The following is a 23,319-nucleotide window of genomic DNA, read 5'->3' as shown; positions in this document are numbered from 1 at the left end:
CACCTCCATATGCACCGCCTGCTGCACCGACACCAGGGTTATATCCCACACTATATGTGACTAGTGGTACACTTCAGGTTGGATCCTCAGAAGAGACACTTGTAAGTGACAGGGTGACTGAAGCAGGTGCAGCCACTCCTACAGCATCAAGCCCTGAGACTTCAGTAAGGACAGGGACGACGTCCAAATCCTCTTATAACCCCTTCACAGGTGATAACCTTTCGGTGCCCCCAGACCCATTCTCGCAGAGACAGGCAAGAGAACAGGCTCCACAGCACACGGTAAAACGAAAAGTCACACCACAGCCACGGAGGCAGGTCATGAGGGGAAGTGAGATTTCAGATTGTGAGGAGGAAGCAGAAGCAGCAGGGACAGCTTCTTTTCAAGGAAAGGGACAGTGGGAAGGTGAAAGACAAGAAGTACCAGTAAGTTTTAGCTTGGCAGGATCATGGAGGGAAGAGGAGGAAGATTCAGCCGTCAGGAAAGAGAGAGAGCTAGATGAGTTATGTCGGAGAGAGATAGAAGAGCTCTGTCAAAAAAGGGACGGACTGATGAGAAGTGTAGAGAAAGAAATGAAGGTGGCAGAGGAACTGACAGATACGATAGGCAGAAGAGTTAGCCAGCGCCGACGTGGTGGGACAATCCTTCCGGTCACAATGTACCCACTAACAGCAGTACCAGGACAAGGTGACCGGTACCGACCATTTACTATAGGGGACATACAGGCCATAGTGGAGAAATTACCACCTGTAGCCGAGGGTGGAAATTTGTGGCTCAGCAAATTGGACTCTCTGACGGCAGGACAGAAATTGGCATTGGGGGACTTTAGAGCTATTGCAGGACGATGCATGACGGGTGGGGACATGAGAGAAATTGAGACTATCGCTCATACAGACAGGGTGACAGATGACACCCCTTTCACGCATCATAGCACTGAAATAGGGAAAGCTATGAGAGAAAAATATCCACTACCTAACGCCACCGTAATGCCAAAGATGAGATGGGACCCCAAACAAAATCCCAGGGAGTATGTGGATCAGAGCAAGGATTTATGGTTGAAACACACAGGATGCCACCCAGGGAGAGCTGGAGCTCAGAGAGAGTGGTTTAGACAGGCTATACTGGAAGGAGTGCCGGAGAATGTCAAAACAGCCATGGTAAATAACCCGGACATGCTCGGTAGTGAATCCCATGTCTGGGAGAAACACTTAATACACCACCTCACCCGTGCTCAAGATAATACGCAGAAGGAACAGGATGACTTAAAAGAATTGCAGGTTCAGCTGTTAAAATTACAGTTAACGGAAGCTAGACAGAAATGTAATGATAAAAATAAAAAACAAAAAGGGGAAGCTGCGAAGGTCATGTTGGCTGCCGAGCCACCACAGGTTCCTGATTTATTTCCGGTCCCACCATGGGTACCGCAGCCCCCATCAGGCGGGAGAAGACATGGGGGAGGACCAATGTGGGGTGGAGGCTTTGGGGGAAGAGGTCGGGGACTAAGGGGCGGTACAGGAAGAGGACAGTCAGGGGAGACTCGTTGTTGTTATCTCTGTGGAGACCCTAATCATTGGATAAGAAGCTGCCCACATAATCCAAGAGCACAGAAAGGTGTGGATAGTGGTCCTCCTGGGAGAGGCAGGGGTCGCGGCTCCGGACCTCCTGTTACTGCACCTATGTATCCTCAGCAGCCTTGGGGAGCAGCTGCTGCTGGTCAGTACCCATTTTGGGACAATGGGGAGAACCCTGACCAGTCCGGTCAGTATTGACACACCCCACAGAGACTCTCAGACAGCATCACTACGGCAGAACCGATGCTGTCAGTTCAGATTGAGAAAAAGATCTGCCTTTCTTGGTTGACACTGGAGCCACATGTTCCACATTGAAAGTTGTACCAGCTGGTTCCCTGTCATCGCATACCATCACGCTTATGGGCTTCTCTGGGGAGAAAAAGACACTGCCGTTCACTAAGCCGCTACTCACCCAGGTGGGAAAACAGACTGTGACACATCCATTTGTACATTCACCTTCTGTACCGATGAACTTGCTGGGAAGAGATCTCCTGATAAAACTGGGGGCCACGATACTCTGCAGCGCCGATGGCCTGGTTGTTGTCATGCCTGATGGATCTCATTTGCCATGCTCTGGACCGATGGAGAACATCACTGGTCAATATCTTGTGCAGCCAGTGAATGAACAATACGCGGACATATACTGGGGTCTATTACAGCCGGAAACATCTGAGCGGCGTGGTATCCTCTCGGCTTACCTCCAGTGGAAACCCTGGATTTCCCAACTCGAACCCTATGTCTCACCTCCAGATTCCCCCCATGTTACTCTATTCTATGATGGGTTACAGACAGATTGGTATCAGGAAAATTTTCAGGACCAACTTGAAGGTCGAGATTGGCAAATTAAGACACATAATATTTATGTGGCGCCTGAAGGCGTGGCGGCAGGTGTTGCCCTGACCTCTGCACAACTTCCCTGGTATATGATGGCAGAAGAAGCGGCCCCACATGTATCATTGGCATTACACCCACAGCATCAGGCAAAAGAGCTAGGGAGTATTGTTAAACGGGCACTCCTACAATCCGATTGGGTAAATACACAACTTCCACAAGTTCAGTATTCTGCGCAAGCTCGCACATATCGCATTCAGGTTTCAGGGGAAGATACAGTCACATTAGAGCATGCACAGATCTCTAGACATCATGGCCGTGAACGTACAGATCACGTGGAGGCGGCAGCTCTACTCGCCAGCCTCCCTGAACACCTATGGGCACAGGGTCCGACAGATGTTGGACAAGTTAAGTACAAGCCCATTACATTCCAGGTGCGTGAGGGTCCCCCTATTTGGATAAGGCAGTATCCTCATAAACCTCAGGCGGAAGAAGGACTTAGGGACACTATTGATGGCCTGTTACAAAAGGGGGTGTTAGAACCCTCGTCCTCAGAGTGGAACACACCCATTTTACCTATTGAAAAGAAAGGGACAGGTAAATATCGCATGGCACATGACCTACGGGCAATCAACGATATTCTCCTCACTCCTACAGTTCCTGTTCCGAATCCATATGTGGCTCTAACCAATTTGGATCCTAAACATGAGTGGTTTACCTGCATTGACTTGGCTAATGCATTCTTTTGTCTTCCCTTGGCGGAAGACTGCAGGCACATTTTCTCGTTTTCGTATCAGCACAAGCAGCTACAGTACACCAGGCTGCCACAAGGGTTCGCTTTGTCCCCAGGGATTTTTAACCAGGTTTTAAAAGATATCCTGAGTGATTGCCCACTACCAGAGCAGGTGACTCTCGTTCAGTATGTAGATGATTTGTTGTTGGCAGCGCCCACTGCGGCTCTGTGTTTGGAAGCAACTAAAAATGTCCTTTTACATCTTGCAAGAACAGGGTTCAAGGTCAGCAAAGCCAAACTTCAGGTTGCACGGCGGCAGGTAGCGTTTTTGGGCAGGCAAATTTCCCAAAAAGGAGCAGGGCTCTCCCCTCAGCACAGGTCTACTATTCTCCATCACTCTAAGCCAGTGAAGGTAAAGGACATGTTGTCTTTCTTAGGGTTGACGGGCTATAGTAGGACTTACATAGCCAATTACACCGGCTTAACTAGACCTCTGCGGGCCCTAGTGAAAGAACAAGGCATGCGCAACCTGTCAGCGACCCTGAATTGGACTCAGGAGGCGGAGGAAGCCTTTATTGCACTAAAACAGGCCCTCTCCACAGCAGCAGACCTAGCTATACCCGATTATAGCTTACCATTCTACTTGGATGTCTCTGGAACAGAACTTTGCACTAATGGCGTCCTGTTCCAGAGAAAAGGGGGTGAGAGAGTAGTACTAATGTATATCAGTGTGATGCTAGACAATATGGAAAAGCGCCATCCTATGTGTACACAACAGGCAGCAGGGATAGCAAAGCTCATTCAAAAAACTGCACACATTGTCATGGGACATCAACTGCACATTCTGACCACACATAGCGTTGTGGCCTATGTGAACTCACAGACTTTTACGCTGACTGCTCTGAGACAAAGACGACTGAGCAAAATTCTCGAGGCACCAAACCTGACTTTCACTCATGAAGGCATAAACATGGCAGATCAGCTAGGAACAGGTGAGCCACATGAGTGTACGGACAGAGTGCAGAAAGAGGAGAAAGTACGACTGGACCTACAAACAGAACCGATACCAGGGGCCAGAGAACTGTACACAGACGGCTGTTGCTTCAGGGATGAACGAGAAGGACTGAAAGCAGCATATGCAGTTGTAGAAGACGTGCAAGGGGAACTGATCACACGACAAACAGAGAGACTGGAAGGACAGCAGTCAGCACAAAGAGCAGAAGTACTGGCAGTAATAGCAGCACTGAGGCTAGGGGAAGGGCAGGAAGTAAACATTTACACAGATTCAGCCTATGCAGCAGGAGCAGTACATGTGGAATTGAAACAGTGGTTGAGGGCTGGATTTCTAACCGCAACAAATAAACCCATCAGACATGAGGCAGAAATGAAAGAGCTAGCGGAGGCCCTACTACTCCCGAGCAAAGTAGCTGTTATCAAATGTAAGGGCCATGAGAAAAATGACTCACCTACAAAAAAGGGAAACGACGCAGCAGATATGGCAGCTAAAACCGCGGCAGGATATGTGGTGAAGGCGATCCTCATGTGCGCTGAGACAGAGAAAGACACAGACATGACCGCACTGATAGCTGAGCAAGCTGCGGCCTCTCCACAAGAAAAGACATTATGGAAAGCGAGAGGGGCGACAGAAGTACACGGCCTCTGGAGGGGCCCAGATGGACGACCCATACTACCTCCAGGGATCAGACAGACAGCGTTGGCGGAGGCACATGGAGTGGGACATGTGGGGGTAGCTCAAATGATGAGAAATCTAGAGCACTGGTGGCATCCATACCTAAAGGACATGGCCAAACATTTTGTGGGGTCATGCGAGGAGTGTCTAAAGTACAATGTCAGACCAACAGTGAAACCACACCCTGGATGTTATCCATTGGAGGTAAAGCCAGGGAAAGAAATCATCATTGATTACACAGACATGATCACACCGGTGAAAGGGTATAGGTATATTCTGATGTGTGTGGACGCATATTCAGGATGGCCTGAAGCATGGCCTACCAAGAAAGAGGATGGTAAGTCGGTAATAAAATTTCTGATCAACCATTATATCCCCAGGTATGGATTTCCAGAAAGGATCAGGTCAGACAACGGCACTCACTTCAAAAACCAAGAGTTGCAACAGGTTGAGGCCATGCTAGGGCTAAAACACAAGTTTGGTACTGTCTACCATCCACAATCACAGGGTAAGGTTGAGAGAATGAATCAGACAGTGAAGAGCAAATTGGCTAAAATCTGTGCACAGACCAAAATGAATTGGCTAGATGCGTTGCCCTTAGCATTAATGTCCATCAGGAGCTCTGTTAATCAGTCCACAAGGTTTACACCACATGAGCTCCAGACAGGGAGAGCTTTTCCTGGACCTCAATCTAAGTTGCCAGGAACAGGACATATTGAACAACACCTAACCCACAAAATGTATTTCCATGAACTCCAAAGTCTCGTTGCAGAATTTTCAAAGCAGGTGGCGAGTAGCAGAGGAGAGGGCCAACCAGCGCCGGCTCCAGAGGCTGAGTGGGTATTGCTGAGGGTCATCAAAAGAAAGTGGAGCCAAGGTGGACAGGGCCCTATCAGGTGACCGAGAGGACCTCCCACGCAGTCCGAGTCAAAGGGAAAGGTGATACGTGGTTCCATTGGAGCCAGTGTGCGGCAGCCGAGGAACCTCAACGCTCCCTAGCAGCGACTCACCAGGCGCTGAAAGATTTGCACACTGTACCAGCTGGTACAGAGGAAAAGACCACCAACCAACAAGGGGCAGAATAATCCCCTGGTGGCATTTTGCAGGCAGAAGTAGTACACTTCTGCCTCCTTGCAACGACATCATTTACGAGCAGGAAGGGTGTTAGACCCGGGCTCCAACTCAACCCTCATCGGGAGAAAGTGAAATCTCCTCTGAAGAACGACTCCAGATGACGTCATCGCAGTTGAATTCGTTTATTTTGGATTTGTTATACTCATAATCGTGTTTGCTGGGGCTTTGCTTAAACTTGCTCTTACAGGTCATACCAAATTATAATCATGTTAAGGTTTGCTATTTGCTAAGGAGTTGGGTAATGTTGACAAACTATAAGGTTTAAAGCTCCTCTAGGGGTAACCCCGCCTAGAGCACCCTGATGGATAAGGTCTGACTTACCAAGAAAGTTTTGCTTGCTATTTTTATCATACTTGAGACACAGTGAAACATATCTCTTGCGATATTCGTCGCTATTTTGGTGACTTGTGGTTGTTGCTGTATCCCATGTATCCGTTCACTTGCCATTAGACTTATAACTACCACTATAGAGGGGAAGGCTCCCTCCCCTTTGGTAATGCCACTGCTGAACCCTCCCGATCCTGATACAGATGAAGATGATATCATCAGAATGTCAGAGATTGTGTGATCACCTTGAAGTGATCAAAAGGGGGCGTGAAGTTTTTCAATTTATTTTTAGTCATGTATTGTTACTCAGCCATTTGTGTGATCTCTTAATAGAGATCAAAAGGGGGTATTGTGAGTGAGGATAGCTGTATAAGGTGATATCCTGTATAACTGACTTGCTCATTTCTGTGCTTGCACAGCAGCCTGATAAGGAAATATCTCTGAGAACAACAGGTTGTAAAACTAGGACTGCACCCACAACGGTCTTCTGAAAGTAACGCCTTATACCAGTACACACACACACACACATAGAGGAAGAGATAAGATATTGACGCACACACATCTCATAAGGCGGAGACTGAACTCAAGTCTATATAACATCACACCCCTAGACAACGACAGAGCTTTTCCGTACTTTGTGCTGTTCGCATGCATTGTACTGAACTGCTCTCCGCACTTTGCAAACTGCGTAAATAAAACTGTGATGATTCTTATATCGTCTCCTCTGTCTTCCTCCTTCACTGCATCAACGGACTCGGAAAGAGGTACAGGTTAACCTCAACAATCTCAGTGCTGCATTTGATACGATCGATCACAGCATTCTGTTACAGAGACTTGAACATGTTATTGGGATTAAAGGAACTGCATTAGGCTGGTTTAAGTCATATTTATCTGATAGATTCCAGTTTGTTCTTGTAAATGAGGAATCTTCCTCACACGTTGGAGTAAGTCATGGAGTTCCTCAGGGTTCTGTGCTTGGACCGATTCTTTTTACTTTATACATGCTTCCATTAGGTAACATTATCAGACAGCATGGCATAAATTTCCATTGTTATGCTGATGATACTCAGCTGTACTTATCTATGAAACCAGATGGAACCTACAGGTTGGTCAGGCTACAAGCCTGTCTTAAAGACATAAAGACCTGGATGACTCAGAACTGTCTGCTTAAATTCAGACAAAACTGAAGTTGTTCTCTTTGGACCTGAGCGCTTCAGGGAGAAATTGTCTAGTTATATAGTTACTCTAGATGGTATTTCCTTGGCTTCTAGTTCTACAGTGAGGAACCTTGGAGTTATTTTTGACCAGAATTTATCATTTGACGCACATATAAAACTGGTTTCTAGGACTGCCTTCTTTCACCTTCGTAATATTGCCAAAATCAGGAACATCCTGTCTCAAGGTGATGCAGAGAAACTAGTTCATGCATTTGTTACTTCAAGATTGGACTACTGTAATTCCTTATTATTGGGCTGTCCCACATATTCTCTGAAAAGCCTCCAGCTGATCCAAAATGCTGCAGCCAGAGTTCTGATGAGAACTAACAGGAGAGATCATGTTTCTCCAGTTTTAGCTTCTCTTCATTGGCTCCCTGTTAAATTCAGAATAGAATTTAAGATTCTTCTTCTCACATATAAAGTTCTTAATGACCGAGCTCCATCATATCTTAAAGATTTAATTGTAAGATATTTTCCTAACAGAGCACTTCGCTCCCAAACTGCAGGTTTACTTGTTGTTCCCAGAGTTTCTAAAAGTAGAATGGGAGGCAGAGCCTTCAGTTATCAGGCCTCTCTCTTGTGGAATAAGCTGCCAGTAAATGTCCGGGAAGCAGACACCCTTTCCACTTTTAAGATTAGGCTTAAAACTTTTCTTTTCGATAAAGCTTATAGTTAGGGATGGCTCAGGTACTCCTGAAACATCCCATAGTTAAGCTGCTATAGGCTTAGACTGCTGGGGGACCTCATCTGTCACACCTTTCCTCACTTTGCTCTCTTTTTCCCCCTGTTTAATTTCAAAATTGATTTTATGTACATGTGACATTATTGTGGTTATTAACCTATGTTTCCCTGTTCCAACAGATATCCTTTGAATGGCGTTATGGTGTTTTTCCCCCCTCTTTTCCCTCTTTTCTGTCTTCTCAAACCCCAGCTGGTCGAGGCGAATGGCCACCCTTCCTGAGTCTGGTTCTGCCAGAGGTTTCTTCCTGTTAAAAGGGAGTCGTTCCTTTCCACAGTTGCCACAGGCACGCTCAGGACGGGAGATTGGACTGAAGACACATTTCGGTGCAATCTGTTGGTTTCCTTAGCTAGGATATTAATTTTTTGAATTAGCTCTATATGAATTAATTGGATTATGATTACAATGAATTGAATTCCAATTGGCTTGAATTGGACTATATTACTTAAGTGCCTTGAGATGACAATTGTTGTAATCTGGCGCTATATAAATAAAATTGAATTGAATTGAATTGAAGTTTACCAAGCGAGTGGGGAAGATGAGATTCCCCAGTGCCGTACCACAGAAAAAGAACAGGCCTCCCTCAAACTCAATCCAAGAATCCACGGACGGCAAGCACCTTCCACATCGCCAAATGCTCCAAGCCCGTTGACAAAAACATTTTGTCCGGCAACTGACCATACAATTCCTTGTCTTCCATATCATCCGTGGATGAATCAGCCCATGTCATTTGATGACAAATGGAATTCCTATTTGCTGCTCAAAGTGTTATTAAGCACACATCAAAGTATCAAAAAAACTTGATCATTCTTTTAGTTTTTAAAACTGCCAAGCCACAATGGTTCTAGAGCTGCTGGGAAGAGTTTATTGAGCCTTTCTCTAAAGAGAATGACTAAATCTGCTGGTTGTAAAGTATTAACACAAATTCAGTGATGCGCATAGGATGACTACTTCCATACCAACGTCCTGTTAAATCTGTGACAGGGCTTGATTAAATTGACATTGCAGTCTTGTCATTGGAAAACAACAACACACACGTCTTAGGTTTACACTAGTTAGTCAGAGTTTCAAAACTCTCATTCCCTGACTGGGAATCGAACCCAGGCCGCGGCGGTGAGAGCGCCGAATCCTAGCCACTAGACCATCAGGGACCCGAACGCCTAGTCAACAGTACCGATTGCAAATCTGCAGTAAACTCTTCCTAACTGACAAAAAAATTGGCATTGTGCATTGCATTGAATACGTGCTGAAGTTGGGAACATTTTAGTCTTAAATGAAAGTAATTCTGTGCATCTGGAGAATAAATCCAAGCAAGCACAAGTTTCACGCTTTTGACTTCTCTCTTACTTCAGGGAGAAATAGAAAGATTCCTGAGTAAGAGCGAGTGTGTCATAACCCTGCAAGAAAATAAGTGGATAGATGACAAAAGAAATAAAACACTCCTGACCTACGTCACAACAGTGGAAACACCAAATCCTAGCCACCAGACCACCAGGGAGCCTTTGATTTTTGTGAACTATGGGTGTTGTCTCTTGTGCCTCGTTGTCCATTTTGCAGGGGGCTATGTGTAGTCAAACGGACGAGGTATGTACAGACACCCTTTAAAAGAATGATCTTAGGTGAGCAATATATGGAACGGATCAGTGATGGAAAAGGGACATCTGACTTTAAGGAATTGAACCGAAGCATTTAAAACTCCCAAATAGCTTTTTATGCCTGCTGAAATTGTTGGGGCATGTCCCGGCAGTAGTCTTATAGTGGAGGGCATACTACAGCCACTTGTCAAGCAATTGACCTTCGTAGCACTCTCGTTCCGTTGCGTCAGCTTCCTGAAGTCCTTGGAGGGTCTTTTTCGGTACCTGTGAAACAAGAGTTGTACACAGGCTGGCGGCCACAGTTGGCACGGGGGCTGTGTCTCAGGTGGTGCTTAGAGTTTCCTTGTCATTACAGAAGTAATTGCTCATTTATCAATTCATTCTTTCCAACAACGTAGGCATCTGTCCGTGATGGCGAATAGTACCATTGCAGTTTGAATTTACATGTCCCCAAACTTAACAAACCAACCGAAGTTGTTTTGACTTGTTGTCTGATGAAGGTCTCTGTCAGGGCATTGGTGCTATAGTGGAGAGCATAACTGCTTGCCAAGCAGTTGACCCGTGTTCGATTCCCGGCCAATGCATTCAGACGATTCGAACTGGGGAAAGCTTTCAAATGTACTTTGCCATCTCTACGTCTGCTCAGAGTGCTTTGTCAAGCTTAACAAACTCTTCAACCATGAAATCATATCTTGTATCTGATGGGCATCACAAGTTTATTCAGTCAGGATTCAGAGTGCATCATAGCACAGAAACGGCACTGGTGAAAGTTACCAATGATCTTCTGATAGCGGACTTGTTTCTGTGCTTGTCCTGTTGGATCTCAGTGCTGCATTTGATACGATCGATCACAGCATTCTGTTACAGAGACTTGAACATGTTATTGGGATTAAAGGAACTGCATTAGGCTGGTTTAAGTCATATTTATCTGATAGATTCCAGTTTGTTCTTGTAAATGAGGAATCTTCCTCACACGTTGGAGTAAGTCATGGAGTTCCTCAGGGTTCTGTGCTTGGACCGATTCTTTTTACTTTATACATGCTTCCATTAGGTAACATTATCAGACAGCATGGCATAAATTTCCATTGTTATGCTGATGATACTCAGCTGTACTTATCTATGAAACCAGATGGAACCTACAGGTTGGTCAGGCTACAAGCCTGTCTTAAAGACATAAAGACCTGGATGACTCAGAACTGTCTGCTTAAATTCAGACAAAACTGAAGTTGTTCTCTTTGGACCTGAGCGCTTCAGGGAGAAATTGTCTAGTTATATAGTTACTCTAGATGGTATTTCCTTGGCTTCTAGTTCTACAGTGAGGAACCTTGGAGTTATTTTTGACCAGAATTTATCATTTGACGCACATATAAAACTGGTTTCTAGGACTGCCTTCTTTCACCTTCGTAATATTGCCAAAATCAGGAACATCCTGTCTCAAGGTGATGCAGAGAAACTAGTTCATGCATTTGTTACTTCAAGATTGGACTACTGTAATTCCTTATTATTGGGCTGTCCCACATATTCTCTGAAAAGCCTCCAGCTGATCCAAAATGCTGCAGCCAGAGTTCTGATGAGAACTAACAGGAGAGATCATGTTTCTCCAGTTTTAGCTTCTCTTCATTGGCTCCCTGTTAAATTCAGAATAGAATTTAAGATTCTTCTTCTCACATATAAAGTTCTTAATGACCGAGCTCCATCATATCTTAAAGATTTAATTGTAAGATATTTTCCTAACAGAGCACTTCGCTCCCAAACTGCAGGTTTACTTGTTGTTCCCAGAGTTTCTAAAAGTAGAATGGGAGGCAGAGCCTTCAGTTATCAGGCCTCTCTCTTGTGGAATAAGCTGCCAGTAAATGTCCGGGAAGCAGACACCCTTTCCACTTTTAAGATTAGGCTTAAAACTTTTCTTTTCGATAAAGCTTATAGTTAGGGATGGCTCAGGTACTCCTGAAACATCCCATAGTTAAGCTGCTATAGGCTTAGACTGCTGGGGGACCTCATCTGTCACACCTTTCCTCACTTTGCTCTCTTTTTCCCCCTGTTTAATTTCAAAATTGATTTTATGTACATGTGACATTATTGTGGTTATTAACCTATGTTTCCCTGTTCCAACAGATATCCTTTGAATGGCGTTATGGTGTTTTTCCCCCCTCTTTTCCCTCTTTTCTGTCTTCTCAAACCCCAGCTGGTCGAGGCGAATGGCCACCCTTCCTGAGTCTGGTTCTGCCAGAGGTTTCTTCCTGTTAAAAGGGAGTCGTTCCTTTCCACAGTTGCCACAGGCACGCTCAGGACGGGAGATTGGACTGAAGACACATTTCGGTGCAATCTGTTGGTTTCCTTAGCTAGGATATTAATTTTTTGAATTAGCTCTATATGAATTAATTGGATTATGATTACAATGAATTGAATTCCAATTGGCTTGAATTGGACTATATTACTTAAGTGCCTTGAGATGACAATTGTTGTAATCTGGCGCTATATAAATAAAATTGAATTGAATTGAATTGAAGTTTACCAAGCGAGTGGGGAAGATGAGATTCCCCAGTGCCGTACCACAGAAAAAGAACAGGCCTCCCTCAAACTCAATCCAAGAATCCACGGACGGCAAGCACCTTCCACATCGCCAAATGCTCCAAGCCCGTTGACAAAAACATTTTGTCCGGCAACTGACCATACAATTCCTTGTCTTCCATATCATCCGTGGATGAATCAGCCCATGTCATTTGATGACAAATGGAATTCCTATTTGCTGCTCAAAGTGTTATTAAGCACACATCAAAGTATCAAAAAAACTTGATCATTCTTTTAGTTTTTAAAACTGCCAAGCCACAATGGTTCTAGAGCTGCTGGGAAGAGTTTATTGAGCCTTTCTCTAAAGAGAATGACTAAATCTGCTGGTTGTAAAGTATTAACACAAATTCAGTGATGCGCATAGGATGACTACTTCCATACCAACGTCCTGTTAAATCTGTGACAGGGCTTGATTAAATTGACATTGCAGTCTTGTCATTGGGAAACAACAACACACGCATCTTAGGTTTACACTAGTTAGTCAGAGTTTCAAAACTCTCATTCCCTGACTGGGAATCGAACCCAGGCCGCGGCGGTGAGAGCGCCGAATCCTAGCCACTAGACCATCAGGGACCCGAACGCCTAGTCAACAGTACCGATTGCAAATCTGCAGTAAACTCTTCCTAACTGACAAAAAAATTGGCATTGTGCATTGCATTGAATACGTGCTGAAGTTGGGAACATTTTAGTCTTAAATGAAAGTAATTCTGTGCATCTGGAGAATAAATCCAAGCAAGCACAAGTTTCACGCTTTTGACTTCTCTCTTATTTCAGGGAGAAATAGAAAGATTCCTGAGTAAGAGCGAGTGTGTCATAACCCTGCAAGAAAATAAGTGGATAGATGACAAAAGAAATAAAACACTCCTGACCTACGTCACAACAGTGGAAACACCAAATCCTAGCCACCAGACCACCAGGGAGCCTTTGATTTTTGTGAACTATGGGTGTTGTCTCTTGTGCCTCGTTGTCCATTTTGCAGGGGGCTATGTGTAGTCAAACGGACGAGGTATGTACAGACACCCTTTAAAAGAATGATCTTAGGTGAGCAATATATGGAACGGATCAGTGATGGAAAAGGGACATCTGACTTTAAGGAATTGAACCGAAGCATTTAAAACTCCCAAATAGCTTTTTATGCCTGCTGAAATTGTTGGGGCATGTCCCGGCAGTAGTCTTATAGTGGAGGGCATACTACAGCCACTTGTCAAGCAATTGACCTTCGTAGCACTCTCGTTCCGTTGCGTCAGCTTCCTGAAGTCCTTGGAGGGTCTTTTTCGGTACCTGTGAAACAAGAGTTGTACACAGGCTGGCGGCCACAGTTGGCACGGGGGCTGTGTCTCAGGTGGTGCTTAGAGTTTCCTTGTCATTACAGAAGTAATTGCTCATTTATCAATTCATTCTTTCCAACAACGTAGGCATCTGTCCGTGATGGCGAATAGTACCATTGCAGTTTGAATTTACATGTCCCCAAACTTAACAAACCAACCGAAGTTGTTTTGACTTGTTGTCTGATGAAAGTCTCTGTCAGGGCATTGGTGCTATAGTGGAGAGCATAACTGCTTGCCAAGCAGTTGACCCGTGTTCATTTCCCGGCCAATGCATTCAGACGATTCGAACTGGGGAAAGCTTTCAAATGTACTTTGCCATCTCTACGTCTGCTCAGAGTGCTTTGTCAAGCTTAACAAACTCTTCAACCATGAAATCATATCTTGTATCTGATGGGCATCACAAGTTTATTCAGTCAGGATTCAGAGTGCATCATAGCACAGAAACGGCACTGGTGAAAGTTACCAATGATCTCCTGTTAGCTTCTGATAGCGGACTTGTTTCTGTGCTTGTCCTGTTGGATCTCAGTGCTGCATTTGATACGATCGATCACAGCATTCTGTTACAGAGACTTGAACATGTTATTGGGATTAAAGGAACTGCATTAGGCTGGTTTAAGTCATATTTATCTGATAGATTCCAGTTTGTTCTTGTAAATGAGGAATCTTCCTCACACGTTGGAGTAAGTCATGGAGTTCCTCAGGGTTCTGTGCTTGGACCGATTCTTTTTACTTTATACATGCTTCCATTAGGTAACATTATCAGACAGCATGGCATAAATTTCCATTGTTATGCTGATGATACTCAGCTGTACTTATCTATGAAACCAGATGGAACCTACAGGTTGGTCAGGCTACAAGCCTGTCTTAAAGACATAAAGACCTGGATGACTCAGAACTGTCTGCTTAAATTCAGACAAAACTGAAGTTGTTCTCTTTGGACCTGAGCGCTTCAGGGAGAAATTGTCTAGTTATATAGTTACTCTAGATGGTATTTCCTTGGCTTCTAGTTCTACAGTGAGGAACCTTGGAGTTATTTTTGACCAGAATTTATCATTTGACGCACATATAAAACTGGTTTCTAGGACTGCCTTCTTTCACCTTCGTAATATTGCCAAAATCAGGAACATCCTGTCTCAAGGTGATGCAGAGAAACTAGTTCATGCATTTGTTACTTCAAGATTGGACTACTGTAATTCCTTATTATTGGGCTGTCCCACATATTCTCTGAAAAGCCTCCAGCTGATCCAAAATGCTGCAGCCAGAGTTCTGATGAGAACTAACAGGAGAGATCATGTTTCTCCAGTTTTAGCTTCTCTTCATTGGCTCCCTGTTAAATTCAGAATAGAATTTAAGATTCTTCTTCTCACATATAAAGTTCTTAATGACCGAGCTCCATCATATCTTAAAGATTTAATTGTAAGATATTTTCCTAACAGAGCACTTCGCTCCCAAACTGCAGGTTTACTTGTTGTTCCCAGAGTTTCTAAAAGTAGAATGGGAGGCAGAGCCTTCAGTTATCAGGCCTCTCTCTTGTGGAATAAGCTGCCAGTAAATGTCCGGGAAGCAGACACCCTTTCCACTTTTAAGATTAGGCTTAAAACTTTTCTTTTCGATAAAGCTTATAGTTAGGGATGGCTCAGGTACTCCTGAAACATCCCATAGTTAAGCTGCTATAGGCTTAGACTGCTGGGGGACCTCATCTGTCACACCTTTCCTCACTTTGCTCTCTTTTTCCCCCTGTTTAATTTCAAAATTGATTTTATGTACATGTGACATTATTGTGGTTATTAACCTATGTTTCCCTGTTCCAACAGATATCCTTTGAATGGCGTTATGGTGTTTTTCCCCCCTCTTTTCCCTCTTTTCTGTCTTCTCAAACCCCAGCTGGTCGAGGCGAATGGCCACCCTTCCTGGTTCTGGTTCTGCCAGAGGTTTCTTCCTGTTAAAAGGGAGTCGTTCCTTTCCACAGTTGCCACAGGCACGCTCAGGACGGGAGATTGGACTGAAGACACATTTCGGTGCAATCTGTTGGTTTCCTTAGCTAGGATATTAATTTTTTGAATTAGCTCTATATGAATTAATTGGATTATGATTACAATGAATTGAATTCCAATTGGCTTGAATTGGACTATATTACTTAAGTGCCTTGAGATGACAATTGTTGTAATCTGGCGCTATATAAATAAAATTGAATTGAATTGAATTGAAGTTTACCAAGCGAGTGGGGAAGATGAGATTCCCCAGTGCCGTACCACAGAAAAAGAACAGGCCTCCCTCAAACTCAATCCAAGAATCCACGGACGGCCAGCACCTTCCACATCGCCAAATGCTCCAAGCCCGTTGACAAAAACATTTTGTCCGGCAACTGACCATACAATTCCTTGTCTTCCATATCATCCGTGGATGAATCAGCCCATGTCATTTGATGACAAATGGAATTCCTATTTGCTGCTCAAAGTGTTATTAAGCACACATCAAAGTATCAAAAAAACTTGATCATTCTTTTAGTTTTTAAAACTGCCAAGCCACAATGGTTCTAGAGCTGCTGGGAAGAGTTTATTGAGCCTTTCTCTAAAGAGAATGACTAAATCTGCTGGTTGTAAAGTATTAACACAAATTCAGTGATGCGCATAGGATGACTACTTCCATACCAACGTCCTGTTAAATCTGTGACAGGGCTTGATTAAATTGACATTGCAGTCTTGTCATTGGGAAACAACAACACACGCATCTTAGGTTTACACTAGTTAGTCAGAGTTTCAAAACTCTCATTCCCTGACTGGGAATCGAACCCAGGCCGCGGCGGTGAGAGTGCCGAATCCTAGCCACTAGACCATCAGGGACCCGAACGCCTAGTCAACAGTACCGATTGCAAATCTGCAGTAAACTCTTCCTAACTGACAAAAAAATTGGCATTGTGCATTGCATTGAATACGTGCTGAAGTTGGGAACATTTTAGTCTTAAATGAAAGTAATTCTGTGCATCTGGAGAATAAATCCAAGCAAGCACAAGTTTCACGCTTTTGACTTCTCTCTTATTTCAGGGAGAAATAGAAAGATTCCTGAGTAAGAGCGAGTGTGTCATAACCCTGCAAGAAAATAAGTGGATAGATGACAAAAGAAATAAAACACTCCTGACCTACGTCACAACAGTGGAAACACCAAATCCTAGCCACCAGACCACCAGGGAGCCTTTGATTTTTGTGAACTATGGGTGTTGTCTCTTGTGCCTCGTTGTCCATTTTGCAGGGGGCTATGTGTAGTCAAACGGACGAGGTATGTACAGACACCCTTTAAAAGAATGATCTTAGGTGAGCAATATATGGAACGGATCAGTGATGGAAAAGGGACATCTGACTTTAAGGAATTGAACCGAAGCATTTAAAACTCCCAAATAGCTTTTTATGCCTGCTGAAATTGTTGGGGCATGTCCCGGCAGTAGTCTTATAGTGGAGGGCATACTACAGCCACTTGTCAAGCAATTGACCTTCGTAGCACTCTCGTTCCGTTGCGTCAGCTTCCTGAAGTCCTTGGAGGGTCTTTTTCGGTACCTGTGAAACAAGAGTTGTACACAGGCTGGCGGCCACAGTTGGCACGGGGGCTGTGTCTCAGGTGGTGCTTAGAGTTTCCTTGTCATTACAGAAGTAATTGCTCATTTATCAATTCATTCTTTCCAACAACGTAGGCATCTGTCCGTGATGGCGAATAGTACCATTGCAGTTTGAATTTACATGTCCCCAAACTTAACAAACCAACCGAAGTTGTTTTGACTTGTTGTCTGATGAAAGTCTCTGTCAGGGCATTGGTGCTATAGTGGAGAGCATAACTGCTTGCCAAGCAGTTGACCCGTGTTCATTTCCCGGCCAATGCATTCAGACGATTCGAACTGGGGAAAGCTTTCAAATGTACTTTGCCATCTCTACGTCTGCTCAGAGTGCTTTGTCAAGCTTAACAAACTCTTCAACCATGAAATCATATCTTGTATCTGATGGGCATCACAAGTTTATTCAGTCAGGATTCAGAGTGCATCATAGCACAGAAACGGCACTGGTGAAAGTTACCAATGATCTCCTGTTAGCTTCTGATAGCGGACTTGTTTCTGTGCTTGTCCTGTTGGATCTCAGTGCTGCATTTGATACGATCGATCACAGCATTCTGTTACAGAGACTTGAACATGTTATTGGGATTAAAGGAACTGCATTAGGCTGGTTTAAGTCATATTTATCTGATAGATTCCAGTTTGTTCTTGTAAATGAGGAATCTTCCTCACACGTTGGAGTAAGTCATGGAGTTCCTCAGGGTTCTGTGCTTGGACCGATTCTTTTTACTTTATACATGCTTCCATTAGGTAACATTATCAGACAGCATGGCATAAATTTCCATTGTTATGCTGATGATACTCAGCTGTACTTATCTATGAAACCAGATGGAACCTACAGGTTGGTCAGGCTACAAGCCTGTCTTAAAGACATAAAGACCTGGATGACTCAGAACTGTCTGCTTAAATTCAGACAAAACTGAAGTTGTTCTCTTTGGACCTGAGCGCTTCAGGGAGAAATTGTCTAGTTATATAGTTACTCTAGATGGTATTTCCTTGGCTTCTAGTTCTACAGTGAGGAACCTTGGAGTTATTTTTGACCAGAATTTATCATTTGACGCACATATAAAACTGGTTTCTAGGACTGCCTTCTTTCACCTTCGTAATATTGCCAAAATCAGGAACATCCTGTCTCAAGGTGATGCAGAGAAACTAGTTCATGCATTTGTTACTTCAAGATTGGACTACTGTAATTCCTTATTATTGGGCTGTCCCACATATTCTCTGAAAAGCCTCCAGCTGATCCAAAATGCTGCAGCCAGAGTTCTGATGAGAACTAACAGGAGAGATCATGTTTCTCCAGTTTTAGCTTCTCTTCATTGGCTCCCTGTTAAATTCAGAATAGAATTTAAGATTCTTCTTCTCACATATAAAGTTCTTAATGACCGAGCTCCATCATATCTTAAAGATTTAATTGTAAGATATTTTCCTAACAGAGCACTTCGCTCCCAAACTGCAGGTTTACTTGTTGTTCCCAGAGTTTCTAAAAGTAGAATGGGAGGCAGAGCCTTCAGTTATCAGGCCTCTCTCTTGTGGAATAAGCTGCCAGTAAATGTCCGGGAAGCAGACACCCTTTCCACTTTTAAGATTAGGCTTAAAACTTTTCTTTTCGATAAAGCTTATAGTTAGGGATGGCACAGGTACTCCTGAAACATCCCATAGTTAAGCTGCTATAGGCTTAGACTGCTGGGGGACCTCATCTGTCACACCTTTCCTCACTTTGCTCTCTTTTTCCCCCTGTTTAATTTCAAAATTGATTTTATGTACATGTGACATTATTGTGGTTATTAACCTATGTTTCCCTGTTCCAACAGATATCCTTTGAATGGCGTTATGGTGTTTTTCCCCCCTCTTTTCCCTCTTTTCTGTCTTCTCAAACCCCAGCTGGTCGAGGCGAATGGCCACCCTTCCTGAGTCTGGTTCTGCCAGAGGTTTCTTCCTGTTAAAAGGGAGTCGTTCCTTTCCACAGTTGCCACAGGCACGCTCAGGACGGGAGATTGGACTGAAGACACATTTCGGTGCAATCTGTTGGTTTCCTTAGCTAGGATATTAATTTTTTGAATTAGCTCTATATTAATTAATTGGATTATGATTACAATTAATTGAATTCCAATTGGCTTGAATTGGACTATATTACTTAAGTGCCTTGAGATGACAATTGTTGTAATCTGGCGCTATATAAATAAAATTGAATTGAATTGAATTGAAGTTTACTAAGCGAGTGGGGAAGATGAGATTCCCCAGTGCCGTACCACAGAAAAAGAACAGGCCTCCCTCAAACTCAATCCAAGAATCCACGGACGGCCAGCACCTTCCACATCGCCAAATGCTCCAAGCCCGTTGACAAAAACATTTTGTCCGGCAACTGACCATACAATTCCTTGTCTTCCATATCATCCGTGGATGAATCAGCCCATGTCATTTGATGACAAATGGAATTCCTATTTGCTGCTCAAAGTGTTATTAAGCACACATCAAAGTATCAAAAAAACTTGATCATTCTTTTAGTTTTTAAAACTGCCAAGCCACAATAGTTCTAGAGCTGCTGGGAAGAGTTTATTGAGCCTTTCTCTAAAGAGAATGACTAAATCTGCTGGTTGTAAAGTATTAACACAAATTCAGTGATGCGCATAGGATGACTACTTCCATACCAACGTCCTGTTAAATCTGTGACAGGGCTTGATTAAATTGACATTGCAGTCTTGTCATTGGAAAACAACAACACACGCGTCTTAGGTTTACACTAGTTAGTCAGAGTTTCAAAACTCTCATTCGCTGACTGGGTATCGAACCCAGGCCGCGGCGGTGAGAGCGCCGAATCCTAGCCACTAGATCATCAGGGACCCGAATGCCTAGTCAACAGTACCGATTGCAAATCTGCAGTAAACTCTTCCTAACTGACAAAAAAATTGGCATTGTGCATTGCATTGAATACGTGCTGAAGTTGGGAACATTTTAGTCTTAAATGAAAGTAATTCTGTGCATCTGGAGAATAAATCCAAGCAAGCACAAGTTTCACGCTTTTGACTTCTCTCTTACTTCAGGGAGAAATAGAAAGATTCCTGAGTAAGAGCGAGTGTGTCATAACCCTGCAAGAAAATAAGTGGATAGATGACAAAAGAAATAAAACACTCCTGACCTACGTCACAACAGTGGAAACACCAAATCCTAGCCACCAGACCACCAGGGAGCCTTTGATTTTTGTGAACTATGGGTGTTGTCTCTTGTGCCTCGTTGTCCATTTTGCAGGGGGCTATGTGTAGTCAAACGGACGAGGTATGTACAGACACCCTTTAAAAGAATGATCTTAGGTGAGCAATATATGGAACGGATCAGTGATGGAAAAGGGACATCTGACTTTAAGGAATTGAACCGAAGCATTTAAAACTCCCAAATAGCTTTTTATGCCTGCTGAAATTGTTGGGGCATGTCCCGGCAGTAGTCTTATAGTGGAGGGCATACTACAGCCACTTGTCAAGCAATTGACCTTCGTAGCACTCTCGTTCCGTTGCATCAGCTTCCTGAAGTCCTTGGAGGGTCTTTTTCGGTACCTGTGAAACAAGAGTTGTACACAGGCTGGCGGCCACAGTTGGCACGGGGCCTGTGTCTCAGGTGGTGCTTAGAGTTTCCTTGTCATTACAGAAGTAATTGCTCATTTATCAATTCATTCTTTCCAGCAACGTAGGCATCTGTCCGTGATGGCGAATAGTACCATTGCAGTTTGAATTTACATGTCCCCAAACTTAACAAACCAACCGAAGTTGTTTTGACTTGTTGTCTGATGAAAGTCTCGGTCAGGGCATTGGTGCTATAGTGGAGAGCATAACTGCTTGCCAAGCAGTTGACCTGTGTTCGATTCCCGGCCAATGCATTCAGACGATTCAAACTGGGGAAAGCTTTCAAATGTACTTTGCCATCTCTACATCTGCTCAGAGTGCTTTGTCAAGCTTAACAAACTCTTCAACCATGAAAACATGTCTTGTATCTGATGTGCATCACAAGTTTACCAAGTGAGTGGGGAAGATGAGATTCCCCAGTGCCGTACCACAGAAAAAAAACAGGCCTCCCTCAAACTCAATCCAAGAATCCACGGACGGCCAGCACCTTCCACATCGCCAAATGCTCCAAGCCCGTGGACAAAAACGTTTTGTCCGACAACTGACCATACAATTCCTTTTCTTCCATATCATCCGTGGATGAACCAGCCCATGTTATTTGATGACAAATGGAATTCCTATTTGCTGCTCAAAGTGTTATTAAGCACACATCAAAGTATCAAAAAAACTTGATCATTCTTTTAGTTTTTAAAACTGCCAAGCCACAATGGTTCTAGAGCTGCTGGGAAGAGTTTATTGAGCCTTTCTCTAAAGAGAATGACTAAATCTGCTGGTTGTAAAGTATTAACACAAATTCAGTGATGCGCATAGGATGACTACTTCCATACCAACGTCCTGTTAAATCTGTGACAGGGCTTGATGAAATTGACATTGCAGTCTTGTCATTGGAAAACAACAACACACGCGTCTTAGGTTTACACTAGTTAGTCAGAGTTTCAAAACTCTCATTCCCTGACTGGGAATCGAACCTAGGCCACGGCGGTGAGAGCGCCGAATCCTAGCCACTAGACCATCAGGGACCCGGAAACCTAGTCAACAGTACCGATTGCAAATCTGCAGTAAACTCTTCCTAACTGACAAAAAAATTGGCATTGTGCATTGCATTGAATACGTGCTGAAGTTGGGAACATTTTAGTCTTAAATGAAAGTAATTCTGTGCATCTGGAGAATAAATCCAAGCAAGCACAAGTTTCACGCTTTTGACTTCTCTCTTATTTCAGGGAGAAATAGAAAGATTCCTGAGTAAGAGCGAGTGTGTCATAACCCTGCAAGAAAATAAGTGGATAGATGACAAAAGAAATAAAACACTCCTGACCTACGTCACAACAGTGGAAACACCAAATCCTAGCCACCAGACCACCAGGGAGCCTTTGATTTTTGTGAACTATGGGTGTTGTCTCTTGTGCCTCGTTGTCCATGCATGGGTGTCGTCCGACGGACAAGGTATGTACATTATATGTACATATAATATATAATGTACATCTATATAATGGAACGGACCAGTGATGGAAAAGGGACATTTGTCATTAAGCAACATATTATACATCAAAGCAAAACTTTTAGTTTGTAAAACTGCCAATTCACAGTCGTTCTGCAGCTGCTGGAAATAGTTTTTTGAGCCCTTCTCCAAAGAGGAGTAAGTGGCTGTAAAGTGTTGTTACAAATCCAGTGGAGTGCATATGATGACTATACATACCAACGTCCTGTTGAATCAATGACAGGGCTAGATTAAATTGACATTCTAGTCAAGTCATCGGAAAACATCGTAGCATAAATAGCCCCATTCGCCGCCCCTTCGCAGAACTCAATCAGCCGCGTCCTCACACTGGCTGGGTGGCGGTCTTGGAGAGATTCACAGCCTTAAAGTCAACTCTGTGCTTCACCATCATCCTGTACATGTTTCAAATAGATTTTTTTCATTCAGCGACAAACCCGCTCAGGACGAAACCTGGTAATTTACAGCTATACAGTCAGAAACGTGGCATTAGAGACACCGTCGACCATAGTTAAATTTATTTCAGGAACCAGAGCAGGCGACATAGTATTGAATTTGAAACTGCTGGTTAAGGATAAGCGTAAATATGGTAAAAAATGTATTAAAGTCGGCAGTAAAAACACCCAGTTACGCCAATCAGAGGTCACAAAAATGAATGTGGCATCTGTGTGCATTTTTGCCAAAGAAATGTCGGACTCCATAGTTTTCTCTGGACCCCTGCCAAATCTTACCAATGCTGACATGTTTAGCCACATGTCATACTTCAACCTGAGCTTCTTTACCAGTGCAGCTCGACTTTGTGATTATTTACACAGAAATAAGCTGTGTAAACAATGATCTCCTCTTAGCCTCTGATAGCGGACCTCTGTCTGT

At 43.7% G+C, this 23,319-nt stretch overlaps 5 non-coding genes across 5 annotated transcripts; all 5 read right to left on the bottom strand.

The window, feature by feature from the left end:
* Window positions 1-9,321: 9,321 nt before the first annotated feature.
* On the bottom strand, window positions 9,322-9,393 carry trnae-cuc (transfer RNA glutamic acid (anticodon CUC)). Its single transcript has one exon. It is a non-coding gene; the product is annotated as a tRNA-Glu (tRNA).
* Window positions 9,394-12,909: 3,516 nt separating this feature from the next.
* trnae-cuc (transfer RNA glutamic acid (anticodon CUC)) lies at window positions 12,910-12,981 on the bottom strand. Its single transcript has one exon. It is a non-coding gene; the product is annotated as a tRNA-Glu (tRNA).
* Window positions 12,982-16,507: 3,526 nt separating this feature from the next.
* trnae-cuc (transfer RNA glutamic acid (anticodon CUC)) lies at window positions 16,508-16,579 on the bottom strand. The gene has a single exon. It is a non-coding gene; the product is annotated as a tRNA-Glu (tRNA).
* A 3,526-nt stretch (window positions 16,580-20,105) lies between these two features.
* Window positions 20,106-20,177, bottom strand: trnae-cuc (transfer RNA glutamic acid (anticodon CUC)). The gene has a single exon. It is a non-coding gene; the product is annotated as a tRNA-Glu (tRNA).
* Window positions 20,178-21,898: 1,721 nt separating this feature from the next.
* trnae-cuc (transfer RNA glutamic acid (anticodon CUC)) lies at window positions 21,899-21,970 on the bottom strand. Its single transcript has one exon. It is a non-coding gene; the product is annotated as a tRNA-Glu (tRNA).
* Window positions 21,971-23,319: the final 1,349 nt, after the last annotated feature.

The sequence above is a fragment of the Leuresthes tenuis genome, unplaced genomic scaffold (assembly GCF_036924035.1).
Source record: "Leuresthes tenuis unplaced genomic scaffold, fLeuTen1.0.hap1 SCAF_10, whole genome shotgun sequence".
Lineage (NCBI taxonomy): Eukaryota > Metazoa > Chordata > Actinopteri > Atheriniformes > Atherinopsidae > Leuresthes > Leuresthes tenuis.
The sequence above is the reverse complement of the archived record's forward strand: the minus strand, read 5'-3'. Positions and strand labels throughout refer to the sequence as shown.